We start from the raw sequence: 23,612 nt of genomic DNA, 5'->3' as shown, positions 1-23,612 counted from the left end.
AACACAGTGGTGAACATGCCCTTTCCCAACTACTTTGGCACGTGTTGCAGCCATGAAATTCTGAGTTACTTGTTATTTGCAAAAAAAAAATAAAGTTTATGAGTTTGAACATCAAATATCTTGTCTTTGTAGTGTATTCAATTAAATATGGGTTGAAAATGATTTGCAAATCATTGCATTCCTTTTATATCTACATCTAACACAATTCCTCAACTCATATGGAAAAAGGGGTTTGTACATACACGTGGTATAATACACACTCACGTCTCAGAAGGCACTATTCAAACGGGTGGCCGCCTTAATCAAGGACGCTTGTTGCTTAAAAGGGAACTGCACTTTCTTTTCTTTTTTGCCTATCAATCACAATCCATATGTGAGATGACCCCGTTTTTCCTTTTTTTTGTATGCATTCTAACTAGAGATGTCCGATAATATCGGACTATCGATGTTATCGGCCGATAAATGCTTAAAATTTAACATCGGAAATTATCTGTTTGAAACTTATCGGTATCTGCCATGCTTTTAAGATGGGGCTGAGTGTCTGAATGCGAGAGTTTTAGCAGCTAGCCTAAAACGTTATCATGCTTACATTAAAATGCTAACATTGAACATTTGTGCAAACATTAACATGACAACAGTTAGCATGTTTCGTATACCAAGTAATCTGACTAAAAGGTGTATGGCTGCGAAAATAGGGTAAACATTTTACAATTAGATGAAAAACGTAGCATGGCTTAGGTTAGCTGGCCAGCATGCTATCATTTGCATGTTAACAGTTAACAAATATCATATACCAAGTTATATGACCCCCCTATGAAGAGATAGCGACTTGTCCAGGGTGTATGCCGCCTTCCGCCCGAATGCAGCTGAGATAGGCTCCAGTGACCCCAAAAGGGACAAGCAGTAGAAAATGGATGGATGGATGTTTCAAAAAGTAAAATGTATGACTTTTTAACCTTCGTCTTGTGTTAGGGTCGGCGCCGACCCGTTTTAGTTTTTAAATGCATAAAAGAACCACATAAATGTCTTTTTTTTTGGCATCAAGCCTTTTTTGACTTTGTCAGGAACCTCTATTTCAACAAAATAAAACTTTTTTTTTTCACTAAATTATAAAATGTTCTGGTTGAAATTATGACCTTAGTGTTGTTAGGGTCGGTTTAGACCCAGTTGTAAAAATAAGATTATCAAGCAATAATTAGCGGCAAAACTGAACACACTGACAGCCAGCTCCACTCCCAAACATGTGAGGTTTAGGGGATTCTCATTTTACCTTGTTATCCAGTACAAAAACAAACAAAGAGGGGTATATCCAGACATGTGAGGTCAATTCAGTATAAAATTATTAAAATGAAAGAAGAGATTAAACAAATTTATTCAAGAGATGTGTTCTAATACCCCTTAGTAATAGTCAGTTACTTTATGGGTTATAGATAAAGTTATGGATAATGGAGACATATATAATAGTCTTCAGGTGAGGGAAGACGCTGAAGGCAGTGCCTTTAAAGCACTCCTCCAATATTGTTGTCCGGGTGGAAATCGAGAGATTGGTTGCCCCAGGAGATTTTTGGGAGGTGCACTGAAATTCGTGAGTCTGCCGGGAAATCGGGAGGGTTGGCAAGTATGCACATCTCCTGGAAGACTATTCCAGATTTTAGTAGCATTAAACTGAAACTCAGCCTTCATCATGTTTGGTCCTGACTCTGGGCACCAGCAGGAGACCATTTCCTGAAGTTCTCAGATCTCGAGGTAGTCGATATGGTTATAACATGTCAGAGATGTACCTTGGAACAAAACCTTATACACAAGTAGAGCTGTTTCCACGTCTGTTCTCTGAGCAACAGGAAGCCAGGGGAGAGACCTAAGCACTGGACTAATAGGATCATATGTCTTGGTTCTAGTCAGCACTCAAGCAGCAGCATTTTGGATGTACTCCAGCTGCTTTACATCTTGTTTAGAGAGTCCAGTGAGAAGGTCATTGCAGTAGTCTAACCTGCTGGAGATTAAAGAGATGGATTAGACTTTCTAAATCGGATTTAGACATTAGTCCTCTGATTTTGGCAAGGTTTTTCAGGTGTTAAAAAGCTGCTGATGATGTTGACTTAAAGCGGCTGTTAAAGTTCAAGTGCAAGTCTTTTAGTGGGTCTCAAGGTGACTATAATAGGTTCTCTTTTTGCTTATGTGGGGCAAAGACAATGGTTTTAGCTGAAGAAAATAAGTTTACATCCACCCACTAATCTGTGCGATGCCGTGAGGACAATTAACAGGCCAACATTCACCTGCTATCAGTGACACGTGGATCTGAGTGTCATCTGCATACTGTTGTGATCAAAATTATTCAACCCCCACACAATTTTGGTGTTTTAGCAAGTTGGACATTTATTCCGTATTTTGTTTATAGTCATATCAAATAAAGATGTGTCAAATAGACAAATGCAACTTAAATTGTAACACCGTATTTTATAAAAGGAAATTTTTCTTAATATCTCATTGACAAAATGATTCAACCCCTTGAAGATCATAACTCTTAAGAACAGAGTTTGAATAAGGTATTTTCAATCAGGTGTTGAAAACATCTGTAGATGTGATTAGAACCATAACGAGCAACAATTAAACTGATTGAAAAAGACTGTGACGCTCAGCTTCTTGTAGATGGTCGATGGTGTATTTGCAACATGGTGAAGTCCAGGGAATGGTCAAAGAAGTCAAGAGAGGAGGTAATTTCTCTTCATAAGGATATGGATATAAGAAAGGATATGGATATAAAAAATAGCAAAGACATTACATATTCCAAGAGACAAAGTTGGGAGCATATTTCGCAAGTTTAAAGCTAATGGCACAGTGGAAACTCTACCTGGGCGTGGTAGAAAGAGGATGCTGTGTGCGTACAGTGATGAAAAACCTCCGGGTAACAGCTGAGGAACTACAACAGGACATTGCAGAGGGGGGAACGCAGGTTTCGTCCCAGACAATAAGGCGCGCACTACGAGATGAAGGCCTCCATGCCAGAACTCCCAGGCGCACCCCACTTCTGACTACCAGGCACAAGAAAAATAGACTCCAGTATGCCAAAACAAACCGCAAAGGTTTTGGGAAACTGTTCCATGGAGTGATGAGACAAAACTGGAACTCTTTGGGCCTATGAATCAACGTTATGTCTGGAGGAGAAAAAATGAAGCTTACAAAGAGAAGAACACCTTCCTACTGTTAAGCACAATGGGGGGTCAATCATGCTCTGGGTCTGTTTCTCTGCCTCAGGTACCGGGAATCTCCAGCGTGTTCAAGGCATTATGAATTCTATTTCCTACCAAGATATATTAGCTGAAAAGGTCATGAAGTCAGTGACGAAGCTGAGGCTTGGGAGACGTTGGACCTTCCAACAGGACAACGATCCCAAGCATACCCCCAAATCAACATCAGACTGGTTGCAGAAAAAGGGCTGGAAGACTCTGGATTGGCCTTCACAGTCGCCAGACCTAAATCCAATAGAAAACCTGTGGTGCGACTTGAAGAAGGCAGTTGCAGCACGCAAGCCCAAGAATATGAATGAACTGGAGGCCTTTGCCCAAGAGGAATGGGCTAAAATACCTGTAGATGGTTGCAAGAAGCTTGTGTCCGGTTATGTATCACGTTTGAAGGATGTAATTACTACAAAAGGGTGTTCTACTAAGTACTAAAGATGCATGTAACTAGGGGGTTGAATCATTTGGTCAATGAGATATTAAAAAAAATGTCCTTTTTTTGGTATTTTGAAAAATATAGTGTTGCAATTTAAGTTGCATTTGTCTATTTGACACATCTTTATTTGATATGACTATAAACAAAATACGGAATAAATGTCCAACTTGCTAAAACACCAAAATTGTGTGGGAGTTGAATAATTTTGATCACAACTGTAGTTGTCATGTTGAAGTTGAATATTAGCTCACCTAGTAGCAGCATATACAAGTTTAACAATAGGGGTCCCAGAACCTAACCCTGAGGAACCCCACAGCGCATAACCATTCGGTCAGAGACACAGTCACCAATTTCAGTTCAGTGTTGGTCTTTTTTTTCTATTCTCGTGTTGTGACAGACAACACAACGAGTCAACAAGCGGAACTTCTGTTTCTGGGTTAACTGTAACTTTGAGTGTCATGGCGCCAAAACCAGTGTTTACTTTCATCTTAAGCGGAGAACAAAACTGTTTATGCACTTAAGGTTTGACTCCTGCCGCACCAATAACACATATTGATGAACCTTTTGTCTGGTCAAAAGGCAGCAACGGGACCATTGCGGCTGGACTCAATTGGACTCGGCATGTCACGTTATGCGAACAAGAAATACTCCGTTGTTGGATTATTAAAAATCTATCCTTTTAACAGCTATCGGCGCAATGCTAAGTAGAGACATTGTTCATCTCTGACATCAAACACAGCTCCATATGACATGAAATGACAAAAACAGGTTAAACGCAACTATCATGTTGACCAACTTTTGGCAAAACAATTTAGGCCCGCATATCAAAGCCTAGTTCCAACTGAAAGGAATTAAACAGGATGTGACAACGTACAGTATTTCCACTTAGTGGCTGTGATCGAAGCCTCGACAAAGGTCATGGCAGTAATGCTTGAAATAGTCTAGAACAGTGTTTTTCAACCTTTTTTGAGCCGAGGCACATTTTTTTTGCGTTGAAAAAATGCGGAGGCACACCACCAGCAGAAATGATTTAAAATTGAAACTCACTTAACAGTAAAATGTGGTTGTCGCAATTGTTGGATATAACCTTAAAGGGGAACATTAGCACCAGACCTATGTATGCGTCAATATATACCTTGACGTTGCAGAAAAAAGACCATATGTTTTTTAACCGATTTCCGAACTCTAAATGGGTGAATTTTGGCGAATTAAACGCCTTTCTGTTTATGCCTCTCTGAGCGACGTGACGTCACATCGGTACTCAACGCCATGTTTCCCTACACATCAGACGCATCGAGTCAAATCAGCTCTGTTATTTTCCGTTTTTTCGACTGTTTTCCGATACCTTGGAGACATCATGCCTCGTCGGTGTGTTGTCGGAACAACACGATCAGGGACGATCAGGGACGGATTCAAGTTGATTTACGTAGAATGTGCATCGATTAGCACGGCATGCTAATCGATGCTAACATGCTATTTACGCTAGCCGTGTGTACATATTGCAGCATTATGCCTCATTTGTAGCTATGTTTACATTTAGCCTTTCCCTCCATCCACAATTAATGCCAAACAAACACTTAGCAATCGACGGATTTAAGTTGCTCCAGTGTCAAGAGATGCAAAAGTCCCTCGTTTGGTTTTTACCGGCGATGCTACGACAGAGATGGCACAGAGATGACAAGAATGGCTGGATATCCTGCGACACTCAAAGCAGATGCATTCCCAACGATAAAATCAACAAAATCACAAAGGTGAGTGTTGTTGATGTTACTGACTTATGTGCTAATGAGACATATTTGGTCGCGGCATGATTGCCAGCTAATCGATGCTAACATGCTATTTAGGCTACCTGTATGTACATTTGAAACTATATTTACATCCAGCGTTTCCTTCCACCCACATTTAATGCGAAACAAACACTTACCAATCGATGGATTTAAGTTGATCCAGTGTTTATTAATAAGAACCCTACTTTGCGAAATATTTATTTACCATGATCATTGTTCATTGTGGACATAGTTGACGCGATAAATAAGGGGCGACCGTAGTTTTCTCCCTCTTTGTCAAACTACTGCCGCTCATTTTTTCGTTGGTCCCATGGTTTGTTATTAACCCTTGTGTAATGTTCGTATTGTTGTTACTCAGCCAGTGTTTGTGGGTCTGATGGACCCAATGATTGGACAATCAAAAACTTTTATATTAAAATACTGAACCGGTGTTTATTGGGATAAGGTAAGCATCTGTTGAGTATTTTAACATAAACGTGTTTGATTGTGAAGCATTAAAAGCCACAAAATGCAACAAGTCCATCAGACCTACAAACACTGGCTGAGTAACAACAATATGAACATTGCACGGAAATTTCTCTGCCAGTTTCTGCATCCCACAGGGATTCTTCTTTTGTGTGTCTGCACCTGCGGTTCCCACGCAAGGTTGCAACATTGTTTGTCAACTCTGTCTGCTCTCATTTTCTCGCACATTTGACCCTCTGATGTTCTGTGTACCTACACTCTGTCCTCCTCCTGTCTAGACCTGCAGTGTGTGTTTGGTACACAGAACATCAATTTCCACACCTATATTAGCCCTGGGTCCAGTGGCCGTGTGTCCAGTGGACCCCCACTCACACAGAAGGGCTAGACAGGAAGAGGACAGAGTGTTGGTACACAGAACATCAGAGGGTCAAATGTGCAAGAAAATGAGAGCAGACAGTGTTGACAAACAATTTTGCAACCTGTTGTGGGAACCGCAGGTGTAGACACACAAAAGAAGAATCAAACACTTTTATGTTACAATACTGAACAGATGTTTACCTTATCCCAATAAACATCTGTTCAGTATTTTAACTTAAAAAAGTGTTTGATTGTGAAGCACTAAAAGCCACAAAATGCAACGGGTCCATCAGACCCACAAACGCTGGCTGAGTAACAACAATATGAACGTTTCTCAAGGGTTAACTTTCTATCAGGATATCCATTCAAAATAAATAATATTCCAAAACATTCATTGACGTTGTCCATTAAAATCAGTGCATTATGTTAAAGATAGATTGACAGTCTTGTTGACAAGATGAAGTCTAAAGTCCTCTGTGTTCCAAAATTAGCTTCCATGCACACCAAGTCCATAAACAGTTGGAGGTGTTCATGGCCTTTGTGGTCAACAGGGGTGTTTAGATTCAGTTCCCAAAATAAGACCGTGAAAGATATATTTAGGTGTCAAAACAAAGCGAACAACAGCGTCCTTCTTTTGAAAAACAACCACCTAGTGTGAGGAACCACTGGCACAAGTCCAGCACCCTCTGGTGGCCACACCATGGAAGGCCTGAGTGGACCGAGCTGATCCAGTGCAAGACGGTCTTCTCAAGCCCCCCTCGATGTCTTGTTTTGGCAACACGTTGTGGGGGGTGTGCGTTAGCGGGTGGGTGTTGAGCCAGGACAATATGTTTTGGGTTTTTTTCCCCCAAACGCCTCCAAGCCAATATTTGTTTAAGAACAAGCTGGCATGTCTTAGCAGCCAAGGCGGACCTGCAAGCGCCGTTTGCAAATGACATGTTTGACATTCAAATACTCTATTGCATTATAAAGTGCAAACATACTAAATATCTGGTGTCATCTTGAAGTGGCTGATGATTCCCGGAGCATTCCGGATCATAACTTGGTAGAGAAGGAGGAGGGAGGTCAAAAGAAGGGGGAGAGACCGCCAGAGTGTGAACATTTATTTATTTATTTATTTGTTTATTTATTTATTTGCCGCATTTAAAACAGATGGTTCCTTGTGTGCAGAGCGGAAGTGTCTCTTAACTGGCTTGGCTCGACATCGGTGGCGGAAGGCCAACGTCAACCTTGGGATCAGGCAGTGCCAGCCAGCAGAATGGCCGCCGGTACTTTTACTACTACTGTAACCTGATCAGTTCTTTGATACTTAATTTTTATACATCAATGCTGTAATGATACTTAATTTTTATACATCAATGCTGTAATGTACAAAACCCAAAAACCAGTGAAGTTGGCACGTTGTGTAAATTGTATATACAAACAAAACACAATGATTTGCAAATCCTTTTCAACCTATATTCAATTAAATTGACTGTAAAAACAAGATACATACAGTGGAGCAGAAAAGTATTTAGTCAACCACCGATTGTGCAAGTTCTCCCACTTAAAATGATGACATAGGTCTGTAATTTTCATCATAGGTACACTTCAACTGTGAGAGACAGAATGTGAAAAAAAATCCAGGAATTCACATTGTAGGAATTTTAAAGAATTTATTTGTAAATTATAGTGGAAAATAAGTATTTGGTCAACCATTCAAAGCTCTCACTGATGGAAGGAGGTTTTGGCTCAAAATCTCACGATACATGGCCCCATTCATTCTTTCCTTAACACGGATCAATCGTCCTGTCCCCTTAGCAGAAAAACAGCCCCAAAGCATGATGTTTCCACCCCCAAGCTTCACAGTAGTTATGGTGTTCTTGGGATGCAACTCAGTATTCTTCTTCCTCCAAACACGACAAGTTGAGTTTATACCAGAAAGTTCTATTTTGGTTTCATCTGACCACATGACATTCTCCCAATCCTCTGCTGTATCATCCATGTATCCATTTTGGTATAAACTCAACTTGTCGTGTTTGGAGGAAGAAGAATACTGAGTGTATTATATATATGTATGTATATATATATATACATATCCATATATATATATATATATATATATAATATATATGTATATATATATATATATATATATATATATATATATATATATAAGAAATACTTGAATTTCAGTGATTTCTAGCTATAAATATACGCCGATAATTTCCGACATCACGTTTTAAAGCATTTATCGGCCGATAATATCGGCAGTCCGATATTATCGGACATCTCTAATTATCATAATTTTTTTCTAAATGTGAAACACTTCCTTGTGGTCTACATAACATGTAATGGTGATTCTTTGCTCAAAATGTTGCATAGATGATGTTTTACAGATCATCTTCAAGCCGCTTTCTGACAGTCGCTTCCAGACGCACCATTTTGTGGGCGGTCTTATTTACGTGGCTCACTTTTGGCAGCGTCTTCTCCCCTGTCATATTTGTTGTAGGGGTGTAGCGTGCAAGGACGGGAGTGGGAGGAGTGTCAAAAGATGGCGCTAACTGTTTTAATGAAATTCATACTTTACTTCAATCAATAACGGGGCAGCATCTCCTCATACGGAAACAACAACACAGGAAATGTGTCCCGTGAAAAACCGTCCGACCGGAACTGTAATAACTAAAGATCTTTGGGTGAATAATGTAAACTCACTACACCGGTATGTTTTAGCACTTTTTTGGCCAGTTTACTGACAGATATAAGTAAGAACTTTACACTACTTTGTATTAGAAATGGCAACAGCGCAGGATGAATGTCCCATAACAAGAAGATAGGGAAAAAGGAGAAGCATATGAACTACGGTGTCGGCACGGACTACAAAGGCGAATGCGCACAATTTTTTCAGGATTCACGCAGATCTCAAATACAGATCAGCAGGTAAAGCAAGTGCTTTTGCATAATATTGCGAACCAAAACGCCAGCTATGTCATACCTTATATACACACCACTCTTATGTTTAATCCACCGACAAGCGGTGCGGCTTCATAGCTTACCAAAGTCGTACTAAAATATTTTAATTGATTTTTGAGTGCCGTGTGTAAAATTCTACATTTTCAATGGAGTTTATAAAATGTTGGTGTTGTTTACTTGAGTCATATTTCCATCATAGTGCAGTCTACGTGTATCTCTTATGTTTGACTGCCATGACACCATGTATGAAATAAAATAATTTCGAGGTGATGAGCTTAAACAAATGTATTCCTTACATTAGTGGGGACCACTGCATTAAATGACTTTAAAGCTTCTGTGAAAGGATTGCAATCTACCTTGTCTGTATGCACATGTTATATGAGCAAGTTTTAATGTTGTAAATGTGATGTTTTATGTGTTGTTTACTGTTTTTAATGTAACCTTGCTGCTTTACTCTTGGCCGGGTCTCCCTTGGAAAAGAGATCTTGGATCTCAATGGGATTTGACCTGGTTATAAAGGCTACTGGTAAATACAAAATAAATGAAAAATGGTCTTACCTTTACTTATAATTGAAATCCATGCCAACTCCTTCTGATCAAAAGCATCGATAACTTGTTTATAGAAGTATTCCTTATCTTTCTTCAGTTTGAAAAAGTCTCTCAGAAAACTGCTATCAGACCGCTGTTAGCTCGAGTGTGGGGGACTTCCCCTCTCGTTCTGCTCCGTGGGTGATCTCTTTATCCCAGGACCACTAAGAAAGGATATGGCTTGAGCAGTTTGACTTTGTTTATTTTTCAATAAAACCTCTGTCCAGGTCGCTCTTCCACTCGCACGGCTGCTACAGCTAGCGTGCCCTGCCTTTCTGTCGGCTCCACAGGTGGTACCGGTATATTGATAAAACATAGCTGCTTACTGTTCTTTTTAGCATACCGGTATTCAATAGCTTGGACCTTAAATCCTAGCTCTTAATCTGCTTCCCTTTGTGCGATTTCAAATTGTTGAAATAAGCCTCCTCCATTTTGAAAATGATGACAGGGGAAGTGTTACTCGTGACATCACGAATTTGACCCGGCGGTAATAGTGAGCATGCGCTAATTATTTTGCGAAGCGAGTTTGACCCGGCAGGCGCATATTACATGCCGGGCGGCAATTCAAGGAAATATGGTATGTTGCCATTCAAGGATTGTTCTCATGGACGCCCCTGCTTATTTCAGCAAGACAATACCAAGCCACATTCTGCGCATGTTACAACAGCGTGGTTTCATAGTAGTACCCCGCCTTCCGCCCGATTGTACCTGAGATAGACTCCAGCACCCCCCGCAATCCCAAAGGGAATAAGCGGTAGAAATGGATGGATGGATGGATGAAACCTTGCTGAACTAAAAGTGGTCTTAGGTCTCTGGCATGTTAGGGCTCTGTTTTCTTAATGCATCAGTCTAACTCCTTGAACTAGCCTGTTGTTGTTTTTTTTCCAGTTTGCTATACATCTTCCTAATGCTGCTCTGACTGCGTTGTAATTAAATTACTCATGCACTCTATATGCCTTCTCACCACGAGGTCCAGGAGGCGTAATCAGCCTATTGGCGCACTGTCGAGTTTTGAGGGGAAAAAAAAGATTTTAAGTGCGCCTTACAGTACGGAAAATACAGTATTTTCAGTGGCAGAATAAATATTGAATATTGTTTTGGCATTTTAATGTTTAAAAATGTTTCTCTTCTTCTGTTTTAAATTGTAAAAGTTTGAAAGTGCTTTTTTAAAAACATCCTGTTTATATGACTTCATGGGACTTCACTTCCTGTTGTCATAATTCCTTCGAGTATACAGCAATCACCGTCTAAGATGGTGTTTTCCCGATACCAATATTTTGGTACCGGTACCAAAATTATTTCATCACTTTTCGGTACTTTTCTAAATAAAGGGGACCACAAAAAATCGCATTGTTGGGTTTGTTTTTAACAAAAAAATCTTACAGTACATTGCAAGTTTGTCCTTAAATAAAATAGTGAACATACAAGACAACGTGTCTTTCAGTAGTAAGTAAGCAAACAAAGGCTCCTAATTTAGCTACTGACATATGCAGTAACATATTGGGTCATTTTCCATTCTCTTATTTTGTCAAAGTTATTAAGGACAAGTGGTAGAAATTAATCATTAATCTACTTGTTCATTTACTGTTAATATTTGCTTACTTTCTCTTTTAACATGTTCTACACTTGTGTTAAAATGTACTAATCACTTATTCTTCTGTTGTTTGATACTTTACATTAATTTTGGGTGATACCACAAATTTTCAGACGCAGTATAGTACTGTATATGATTCGTTAGTATCGCGGTACAATACTAATACCGTTATACCGTGCAACCCTAGTCAAAGAGTAAGATAGCAGTAGGTTAAATGTGCACAATTGAATAGTTTAGTTTCTCACACAGCAATGTGTTTATACAAGCTTATATTGGGGTATGTCGTGTCTTAATGAGGAAATACGTTCATTTCTCTTGTAATCGTGTAAGCATTTAAGCTATTTAATAAGCTAGCGCTAACATGCTTCGCCAGTAAACGGGCAGTATTACTAGTCTGTTAATTTAAGTGTAATCAATTGCGGGTTTTACAATCATTTTAACTAGAGATGTCCGATACTGGCTTTTTTGGCGATATCCGATTATTGATATCAACCGATACCGTTATATACAGTGGTGGAATTAACACATTATTATGCCTAATTTTGTTGCGATGCCCCGCTGGATGCATTAAACAATGTAACAAGGTTTTCCAAAATAAATCAACTCAAGTTATGGAAAAAAATGCCAGCATGGCACTGCCATATTCATTATTGAAGTCACAAAGTGCATTATTTTTTTTAACATGCCTCAAAGCAGCAGCTTTGAATTTGGGACATGCTCTTCCTAAGAGAGCATGAGGAGGTTGAGGTGGGCGGGGTTGATGTGGGGGAGAGGATGTGGTAGTGGGCGGTGTATATTGTAGCGTCCCGGAAGAGTTAGTGCTGCAAGGGTTTCTGGGTATTTGTTCTATTGTTTTTATGTTGTGTTACGGTGCGGATGTTCTCCCGAAATGTGTTTGTCATTCTTGTTTGGCGTGGTTTCACAGTGTGGCGCATATTTTTAACAGTGTTAAAGTTGTTTATACGGCCACCCTCAGTGTGAGCTGTATGGCTGTTGACCAAGTATGCTTGCATTCACTTGTGTGTGTGTGAAACGCCGTAGATATTATGTGATTGGGCCGGCACGCAAAGGCGGTGCCTTTAAGGCTCGCCCCCAATAATGGTGTCTTGGTGAAAACCGGGAGAAATTCGGGAAAATGGTTGCCCTGGGAGATTTTCGGGATGTGCACTGAAATTCGGCAGTCTCCCGGGAAAATCGGGAGGGTTGGCAAGTATGACTGAGAGACACCACTGCTCTGTACTTCTCTCTACGTCCGTATACCACTCCATACAGCGGCATATTTAAAAGTCATGAATTTTACTTTTTGAAAAGGATGCCGATAATTTCCGACATTACGTTTTAAAGCATTTATTGGCCGATAATATCGGCAGTCCGATATTATCGGACATCTCTAATTGTCATATTTTTTTTCTAAATGTGAAACACTTCCTCGTGGTCTACATAACATGTAATGGTGATTCTTTGGTCAAAATGTTGCATAGATGATGTTTTACAGATCACCTTCAAGCCACTTTCTGACAGTCGCTTGCAGACGCACCATTTTGTGTGCGGTCTTATTTACGTGGCTCACTTTTGGCAGCGTCTTTTCCCCTGTCATATTTGTTGTAGGGGTGTAGCGTGCAAGGACAGGAGTGGGAGAAGTGTCAAAAGATCGTGCTAACTGTTTTAGCGGAGTGTGTATATTGTAGCGCCCCGGAAGAGTTAGTGCTGCGAGGGATCCAGGGTATCTGTTCTGTTTTGTTACGGTGCGGATATTCTCCCGAAATGTGTTTGTCATTCTTGTTTGGTGTGGGTTAACAGTGTGGTGCATATTTGTAACAGTGTTAAAGTTTTGTGTATGGCCACCTTCAGTGTGACCTGTATGGCTGTTGACCAAGTATGCCTTGCATTCACTTGTGTGTGTGTGAAACGCCGTAGATATTATGTGTTAGGTCCGGCACGCAAAGGCAGTGCCTTTAAGGTTTATTGCCGCTCTGTACTTCTCCCTTTGTCCGTGTACATAGCGGCTTTTCAAAAAGTCATACATTTTACTTTTTGAAACCGATACCGATAGTTGTCCGATATTACATTTTAAAGCATTTATCGTCCAAAACAGTTACAGTATTCGTCAGGAGTTGTACCACCTTTTATTATATAGTTTATTTTAACATTCCGAATGTTGATATATATCGATACAGAAATCAAATATTACAGTTCTGTCCATCTGTTCAAAAACATTTTTTGTCGATCATAGTCGTCCAGGAACCAAGTAGTAATCCGCAAAGTCACTGAATTTAGGCCTTTGTTTTTTGATTCATGATGAAACCTTGGGCAGCACGGTGTACCAGGGGTTAGTGGATGTGCCTCACAATACGAAGGTCCTGGGTTCAATCCCGGGATCGGGATCTTTCCGTGTGGAGTTTGCATGTTCTCCCCGTGACTGCGTGGGTTCCCTCCGGGTACTCCGGCTTCCTCCCGCCGCCATAAACATGAACCTGGAGATAGGTTGATTGGCAACACTAAATTGACCCTAGTGTGTGAATGTGAGTGTGAATGTTGCCTGTCTATCTGTGTTGGCCCTGCGATAAGGTGGCGACTTGTCCAGGGTGTACCCCACCTTCTGCCCGATTGTAGCTGAGGTAGACTACAGCGCCCCCCGCACGCCCCAAAGGGAATAAGCGGTAAAAAATGGATGGATGGATGGTACATACAGGTTTTGGAGCAACATGCCATATTTCTTTGAATAGCCGCCGGGGCGCTAATTAATTTAAAACCTCTTCTCACTCCTGCGCTTATTCAAGGCATGCGGCAAAAGTAAGCAGGCGCTAATAATTTTAAAACCTCTTCTCACCCCTGCGCTTACCAATGGCATGCAGTAAAAAATTGAGTGTGATGTAAGGATACCATCATAAAAAGAACATTTAATAAAAATTAAAAAAAAAACATTATGGTTATTATTTTCAGCACTGAAGGCTTGGAATAACCTACAATCGAATATTCAACTTCAAACCCTTGTTACATTAAATGACTTTAAAGCTTCTGTGAAAGGATTGCAGTCTACCTTGTCTGTATGCACATGTCATATGAGCAAGTTTTAATGTTGTAAATGTGATGTTTTATGTGTTGTTTACTGTTTTTAATGTAACCTTGCTGCTGCACTCTTGGCCAGGTCTCCCTTGGAAAAGAGATCTTGGATCTCAATGGGATTTGACCTGGTTATAAAGGCTACTGGTAAATACAAAATAAATGAAAAATTGTCTTACCTTTACTTATAAATGAAATCTATGCCAGCTCCGTCTGATCAAAAGCATCGATAACTTGTTTATAGAAGTTTTCCTTATCTTTCTTCAGTTCTAAAAAGTCTCTCAGAAAACTGCTATCAGACCGCTGTTATCAGTTAGCTCGAGTGTGGGCGACTTCCCCTCTCGTTCTGCTCCGTGGGTGATCTCTTAATCCCAGGACCACTAAGAAAGGACATGGCTTGAGCAGTTTGACTTTGTGTATTTTTCAATAAAACCTCAGTCCAGGTCGCTCTTCCGCTCGCACGGCTGCTACAGCTAGCTGCTACAGCTAGCGTGCCCTGCCTGTCTGTCGGACCGTCGGCTCCACAGGTGGTACCAGTATTGTCATGGTCCACGTCTTGGACAATGTCATGTTCTGTTTTAATTCTGTTTTGTTATCACAGCCTGTTTTGTATTTGGTGTCTTTAGTTCCCGGTGGCACTTCCTGGTTTGTTTTGGTTGCCTAGTTAGGCATTTAGTGTCACCTGTTTCTGGTTTTTGATTACGCGCACCTGTCCCTGAGGATTTCTGCCCCTATATATGCCTGTCTTGGTTTGCCTTTCGTTCTCGGACTATAGTTTGCCTCACGCAACAGATGACGTCGCATTCCCGCATTGTGGTAAAGTACTTTTGTTATTCGATTAGCTTCCAGGCTATTTTGTTTATTTCCTTGTCCCTAGTTTAAATACTAGCGCTTTCTGTTTTTTCTAGCTCCTATGCTAAGGTCTGTTGGTTTGTCTATAGTGCCTTGTGCAAGTGTTTTTGTTATTAGTTTGTTTTTGTAGTCAGAAATAAATCATCATTCCTACCTTTACGCTGTGTTCCATCTCCGCTGCACCACGAGAACGCAAACACACGCCACGATGCCACCTAGACGTCACTGGTATATTAATAAAACATAGCTGCTAACTGTTCTTTGTAGCATACCGGTATTCAATAGCTTGCACCTTAAATCCTACTGAATAGCTCTTAATCTTCTTCCCTTAATGCGATTTGAAATTGTTGAAATAAGCCTCCTCCATTTTGAAAATGATGACAGGGGAAGCGTCACTCGTGACGTTACTAATTTGTGGCATGTTAGGGCTCTGTTTTCTTAATACATCAGTCTAACTCAGGGGTAGGGAACCAATGGCTCGCGAGCCAGATGTGGCTCTTTTGATGACCGCATCTGGCTCTCGGATAAATCTGAGCCGACATTGCTCCGCACGATAAATAATGAATAATTCCACTTGTAATCAAAAATAACGTTCAAAATATAAAACATTCTCATGCATTTTTATGTTCAAGAAGTTGCGTTAATGGTAAGAAGTAATTTATTTATTTTTGGTTAGTGTGGGGCCTGCCCTCTTGGGGGTTCTTCAGACCACCAGGCACCAACATGAGAGCCTGTTCCAGGGTTACAATATTTTTTTTATTTTTCAATAAGTCTCTTAGTTGCTTTCCAGCAATTGTCTTCTTCTCTTTCGTTCTCGCTCTCTCCTGGCTGATGCTTATAAACAGAGCGACAGGTGATTAGAAAACAAGGCCCAGCTGGGCCATCTACGCACCTGTCGCTGATTTCGAAGTCGGCCCTGGCAACACCCCGCTTCGCTGCAGGCCCGCAGGCCACGCCCCCTCCACAGTTAGCTTCAGAATAACAATGTTATTCCAAAGAATAAGATACCTATTATACTCTAGAAATGTTGGTCTTACTTGAAAATGCACGCCTTGAGTTGTGTTCAGTGTTGAAAAAAATATTATATGGCTCTTACGGAAATACATTTTATAAATATTTGGCTTCTTGGCTCTCTCTGCCAAAAAGGTTCCCGACCCCTGGTCTAACTCCTTGAACTAGCCTGGTTTTTTTTTTGTTTGTTTTTTTCCAGTTTGCTATACATCTTCCTAATGCTGCTCTGACTGCGTTGTAATTAAATTACTCATGCACTCTATATGCCTTCTCACCACGAGGTCCAGGAGGCGTAATCAGCCTATAGGAAATGGGCCTAATGAGGCAGTTGAGTAATCAGCATGCTAATGATACAGTCGTATGGATGGCAGCGAGTGACGACGTCAAGTCACAAGTTGGACAGTCGTTGTGCTAAAAGCTGCGCCGAGCGCGTGGCAATATGTTCGCGCGCGCCGCCATCCGTGTGAAAAACACAGTGCAAACACGTCTCGGCGCGTCCATATGTTTGTGCCGCACGCGGCCCAGGGAGCGCTGCACACTGTAGCGAGCAACCTGTACTTACTGTTGCAGTCGCACCTCTCGTCGCGGCGCGGAAAGTGAAAATTAAAGGCAGGAGGCTCGTGTGAGTGCATTAATTAGACACAGACCCGTCGAAGTCACACTCCTCGTGGCGAACGCGCTGCAACCCTCAATTAGTGGCAGCGAACAAAGCAATTAAGAGCTCTGCCCTATGGAGGGAGCTGCCAGTACACTGGGAGCAGGCAGGTAGCAAAAAACCCCGAGGGGGCCACAGCTTGATAATGACTATTGATCAACGGCCACTGGAGCATGCGATGCAACTGTGTGCTTTTTAGCAGAGCTCTATTTGACCAGACGCCTTCATTGCTGAGCTTGTTTGACAGCTCGAGACCTTAGCGACTGACTCAATAACTGACTGAATGACTGCTTGTCGGACTGATGACAGACATACTTGGTGACTTACACATTGCCAGATCTGCGCAGAAAAACTCAGTCAACCTGGCAGATGGGCGGACTGACAGGATGACATTTTAAAGTCCATTCTATGTGTCATAGGGGTGGGCAATATCGCAAATTTGGGTATCGATACCGATACCGGAAGTGTCGTCATCTGATGGGGGGGTGAGGACTTCTGGGTATCGATACTTTTGAAAAACAAATTTGTACTTTTGCCTTTATTAATTGATTATGATAATAATACAACACAGGACAACGATTTAAGTCAAAAAATAAAATATTTATTACAAAAGTAATAACGTAATGCAAATAAGGTGCAAACAACTACTGAACCTGGCTTGTCGCCTCAAAACACACGAACACTTAAGGTAAATAACAAAACTCTAGTTATTGAACAAAGTTGTAAACATGAACACAAAACAAAAGAACTGAGAAATTCAAATAAAAAAGTAATAATATCAATTACAATATAGTAAATAGTGCAAATAAGGTGAAAACAAATACTGAACTTGGTCAGTTGCCTCACAACACACAAGAACTTAAGTAAAAAAGAAAACACTAGTTATTAAACAGTTGTAAAAATGAAAACAAAACAAAAGAACTGAGAAATTCAAATAAAAAAGTAATAATATCAAATACAATAAAGTAAGTAGTGCAAATAAGGTGAAAACAAATACCGAACCTGGCTTGTCGCCTCACAACACACAAGAACTTAAGTAAAAAAGAAAACACTAGTTATTAAACAGTTGTAAAAATGAACACAAAACAAAAGATCTGAGAAACTCTTATCATTATTTAAGTGCAATAAAATACTTTACAGTTTACAACCAAGACATTAAGTCGCACTGGAAAGGCACGCGTGTGTGTGTGCGTGTCCGAGTGAACCTCGGAGCGAATTATACTATTACACTGATGTGTGTGCGCGAACGCACCAAGCGTCATGTTATTTGTATTTATTTTATTTTATTTTTGGTTGAAGATGAATTTTTAAAGTGTTTTTAAATCTTGTTCGCGACCCATCACTAGGGAGGAGGGTGGAGTGGTGAAGAGCGCTGCGCTGCGCTCACATTTTTTTTTAAATCGGAGTGATTCGCTTAATTTGGTGAAGTATCGATACCATCACGCCAGTATCGATACGATACCGATACTCACCAAGTATCGATACTATCGATACGCCCAGCCCTAATGTGTCATACTTGATCATTTTGCGATATTGCCATATTTTTGCTGAAAGGATTTAGTAGAGAACATTAACGATTAAGTTTGCAACTTTTGGTTGCTAATAGAAAAGCCCTGCCTTTACCGGAAGTATATGTGCGCGTGACGTCACGAGTTGCAGGGCTTCTCACATATTCACATTGTTTTTAATGGGAGCCACCAGCAGTAAGAGCAATTCGGACCGAGAAAGCGACAATTTCCCCATTAATTTGAGCGAGGAAGAAAGATTCATGAAATAAGATATTGATAGTGAAGGACTAGAAAAGAAAAAAAAAGCGACGGCTCCGGGCGACGGCGGTGTGAGCGTTTCAGATGTAATTAAACACATTTACTAGGATAATTTTGGAAGATCCCTTATCTGCTTATTGTTTTAATAGTGTTTTAGTGAGATTTTAAAGATTGTAAAGACATACTTCGAGGTTGGATGGCTGCGGTGAACATGCAGTGTCTCAGAGAGAAGCCGAGGAGCCAAGCTCACAGCTGCCTTTTAAACAGCTGCTGCAGGACGACGAATAATCCAATGATTTCTCCGGTAAGATATATAACAATTTACCCATCCAAAAACATGCTGGTTGAAGTAGAGAAACATGTTTGCTTGACCGCTCTGTGTTAAAGCTTCACAACAAACACCGGCTGTGTCTCGGTGCTAAAGACAGCTGCAATCCACCGCTTTCCACCAACAGCATTCTTATTTATAGTCTCCATTATTAATTGAACAAATTGCAAAAGATTCAGCAACACAGATGTCCAAAATATTGTGTAATTACGCCATTAAAGCAGACGACTTTTAGCCATGTTTGGTGCAGCGCTAATATTTCCTTACAGTCCGTGACGTCACGCGTACGCGTCATCATCCCGCGACCTTTTCAACAACAAACTCGCGGGAAATTTAAAATTGCAATTTAGTAAACTAAAAAGGCCGTATTGGCATGTGTTGCAATGTTAATATTTCATCATTGTTATATAAACATTCAGACTGCGTGGTCGGTAGTAGTGGGTTTCAGTAGGCCTTTAACCTACATTAAAAAGAAACAGCGGTCAACAGGACCGTTATACCAAAGGATGTATGGAACGTTATATTTGCAACGGTCAGAGAAACCGAAGAACAAACACAGCAACCTCCGTAGCAGAACCTCCAGGTTCTGTAACAGCTTCTTCCCTCAGGCCGTAAGACTCTTGAACGCATCATAATAATCCCCTCAATTCCCCCCAAAAATTTTATCAAATCAAATCAACTTTATTTATAAAGCACATTTAAAATTTACCACAGGGGTAGCCAAAGTGTTGTACAATGGGCAGGTTAAAAGATAACACAAGAACCGAGCAAACAACACAACACAAACAGAACATGATAAAAAATAAATAAATAAAACATAAAAAACATAAAAACAGGTTCACAGCAGGTGTATAATGGGGCGCCATTGCAGGATGGATATCACTCAGTGTTAAAAGCCAAGGAATAAAAGTAAGTTTTTAAGAGAGATTTAAAAACAGGGAGATAGGAGGCTTGTCTAACACTCAGAGGTAGGTCGTTCCAGAGCTTGGGAGCAGCAGCAGCGAAAGCTCTGTCACCTCTAAGCTTCAGCCTTGTGTCAGGGACCGTCAGTAGCAGCTGATCGGCTGATCTTAGGGATCGGGTGGGGCAGTAAGGCGGAAGGAGGTCGGAGAGATATGTTGGCGTGAGGTTGTTTAGACATTTAAAAACAAATAGAAGGAGTTTAAAATCAATTCGAAAACGCACAGGGAGCCAGTGAAGGGACGCTAATACAGGGGTGATGTGCTCACGTCTGCGGGTCTGTGTTAGCAGACGAGCAGCAGATTTCTGCACGAGCTGCAGGCGGGCGAGGAAGGCCTGGCTAATGCCTACATACAGGGCATTGCAATAGTCTAAACGATTTGAGATAAAGGCGTGAATTAATTTCTCGAGTACATGTCCTGACAGAAGCGGTTTCACTTCCGCTATTTGGCGTAATTGATAAAAGCGTTTTTGAACGCCGCTTCTGATTTGTTTTTCGAATTCAAAACCTGAGTCGAACTTTACCCCTAGGTTTGTGACAAAGTCGCTGAGATACGGGGTCAGAATGCCGAGGTCAACGTTGGGGTAGGGAGAGCGACTTGGACCGAACAACATAACTTCTGTTTTGTCTTCATTCAGACTCAGGAAGTTAACTTACTGGACTATAAAGACAATATAACATAGTCTCACTAGTATGTTGGATCCACTATGGACTGGACTTTCACAATATTATGTTAGACCCACTCGACGTCCTACTGGGGGTCACCCACATTTGCGGTCCTCTCCAAGGTTTCTCAGAGTCATCCACATTGACGTCCTACTGGGATGTGAGTTTTTCCTTGCCCTTTTGTGGGCTCTGAACCGAGGATGTCCTTGTGGCTTGTGCAGCCCTTTGAGGCACTTGTGATTTAGGGCTATATAAGTCAACATTGATTGATTGATTGATTGCATACATCCATAAACATGGATGCATATGGAAAAGTGCAATATATTTATCTGCACAATAATCTTTTTATATCTATACCTTATTGTTCTTTTATCCTGCACTATGAGGAGCTAATGAAACAAAATGTCGTTCTTATCTGTACTGTAAAGTCCAAATTTAAATGACAATAAAAGGAATGAATTGCCATGAATTGATTAACGTGGACCCCGACTTAAACAAGTTGAAAAACTTATTCGGGTGTTACCATTTGGTGGTCAATTTTACGGAATATGTACTGTACTGTGCAATCTACTAATACAAGTTTCAATCAATCAATCAAAGTCCAAGTCTAACAGGAAGACCAGTAAAGTCTGACCAATGGAGAGCAGGACAGACTTGCTCTCGAGAGCAAGCCTTTACCATGACTTTACCAGACTATAGACCCCGACTGGTAATATTGACTTAAACAAGTTCCATCCATCCATTTTCTACCGCTTATTCCCTTTTGGGGTCGCGGGGGGCGCTGGCGCCTATCTCAGCTACAATCGGGCAAGTTGAAAAACGTATTCGGTGTTACCATTTAGTGGTCAATTGTACGGAATATGTACTGAACTGTGCAATCTACTAATAAAAGTTTCAATCAATTAATCAATTGCATTACTTTCTGATTGGTAGACTAAAGGTGCTCACAGACTGTAAGTCACATAGAGGTGCGCCCTTCCTCGTTTTAGTTTCCAGTGAAATTATCGTGAAACACTACATTTGTTACATCTTCGTCGCATGGCTGCGATGGTCGTGTTCCCCTCCAACGCAGGAAACAAGCAGGAGCGGCGTACAGGTAAGATTAGGCTTTCTTTAATAAATCAAACGCAGGACAAAAATACAAAACTAAGAACAAGCGTGGAGCTAAAACAAACCAAAATGTCACCAACGGTGAAAAACGAGGAATGCCAGTGTATAGAAGAATCTCTAGAACGATAAGAAAACCAGGAGAACGTAAATCATACTTGCCAACCTTAAGACTTCCGATTTCAGGGAGTGGGGGGCATGGTTAAGAGGGGAGGAGTATATTTACAGCTGTTGTGTGCGCAGTTGTGCACTGCACTCTCTAAAAGCCGTAGATGTTATTGTCACATATGCATGATTGGTTGAAACTTTTATTAGTAGATTGCACAGTACAGTACATATTCCGTACAATTGACATTCGGGGTCCACGTTAATCAATTCATGGTACAAATATATACTATCAGCAAAATACAGTCATCACACAAATTAATCATCATAGTATATACATTGAATTATTTACATTATTTACAATCCGGGGGGTGGGATGCGGAACTTTGCTTGATATCAGTACTTCAGTCATCAACAATTTCATTAACAGAGAAATGGACATTACTTAGTAGGATATGTACAGCGAGCAGAGAACATAGTGAGTTCAGATAGCATAAGAACAAGTATATATATTAGAAATACATTCGATTATTTACATTAGGTTATTTACAATCCGGGGAGATGGGATGTGAACGGAGGAGGGTATTAGTAAAAGGCTGAAGTTGCCTGGAAGTGTTGTGGTGCATGTTCAGTATATGGCAGTATTGTCCTGTTTAAGAGTGTCACAAAATTGCTGTTTACGGCAGACGAACTGCTTTACGGTAGACGAAAACGTGACTGCTGTTGTTGTGTGTTGTTATCGCGCTGGGAGGACGTTAATGAAACTGCCTAACAAAAACCCACATAAGAAACCAAGAACCCGCCCTCGATCATTCTACAGTTATAACGTCATTGGGCATATACGCTGTTTATATCGTGGGAAAGGGGCGTTGATACCACCACGTCAGTCATCAACAATTGCATTGTCTGAGGAATGGACATTGAAACAGTGTAGGTCTGACTTAGTAGGATATGTACATCGAGCAGTGAACATAGTGACTTCAGAAAGCATAAGAACTAGTATATACATTTGGTTATTTACATTTGATTATTTACAATCTGGGGAGGTGGGATGTGGTGGGGGGAGGAGGGTGTTAGCTGCCTGGAGGTGTTCTTTTACTGCGGTTTTGAAGGAGGATAGAGATGCACTTTCTTTTACACCTGTTGGGAGTGCATTCCATATTGATGTGGCATAGAAGGAGAATAAGTTAAAACCTTTGTTAGATCGGAATCTGGGTTTAACATGGTTTATGGAGCTCCCCTGGTGTTGTGGTTAACGCTGTCATTTACGCTATGGAAATTTGTGTCTTTAAGCCTGAAAAAATGCCCTTGAGTCACAAACCTTTTGTCCCCTCCGACGGCGTCTTGAGTCGTTGCTATAGCTCTTCTGCGAAAGCTGACGTGTGACTTACAAATGTCTTCCAAAATGCCAGAGGCAGTGTTTTTCTGACTGGGCGGCCACTAGAGATGTATATTGTTAGGATTTATCGATACCAATAATAATCAATCAATCAATCAATTTTTACTTATATAGCCCTAAATCACTAGTGTCTCAAAGGGCTGCACAAACCATAACACAAACCACTACGACATCCTCGGTAGGCCCACATAAGGGCAAGGAAAACTCACACCCAGTGGGACGTCGGTGACAATGATGACTATGAGAACCTTGGAGAGGAGGAAAGCAATGGATGTCGAGCG

This window comes from Nerophis ophidion, linkage group LG11 (genome assembly GCF_033978795.1).
Source record: "Nerophis ophidion isolate RoL-2023_Sa linkage group LG11, RoL_Noph_v1.0, whole genome shotgun sequence".
Taxonomy (NCBI): Eukaryota; Metazoa; Chordata; class Actinopteri; order Syngnathiformes; family Syngnathidae; genus Nerophis; species Nerophis ophidion.
Note: the sequence above shows the minus strand (reverse complement) of the source record.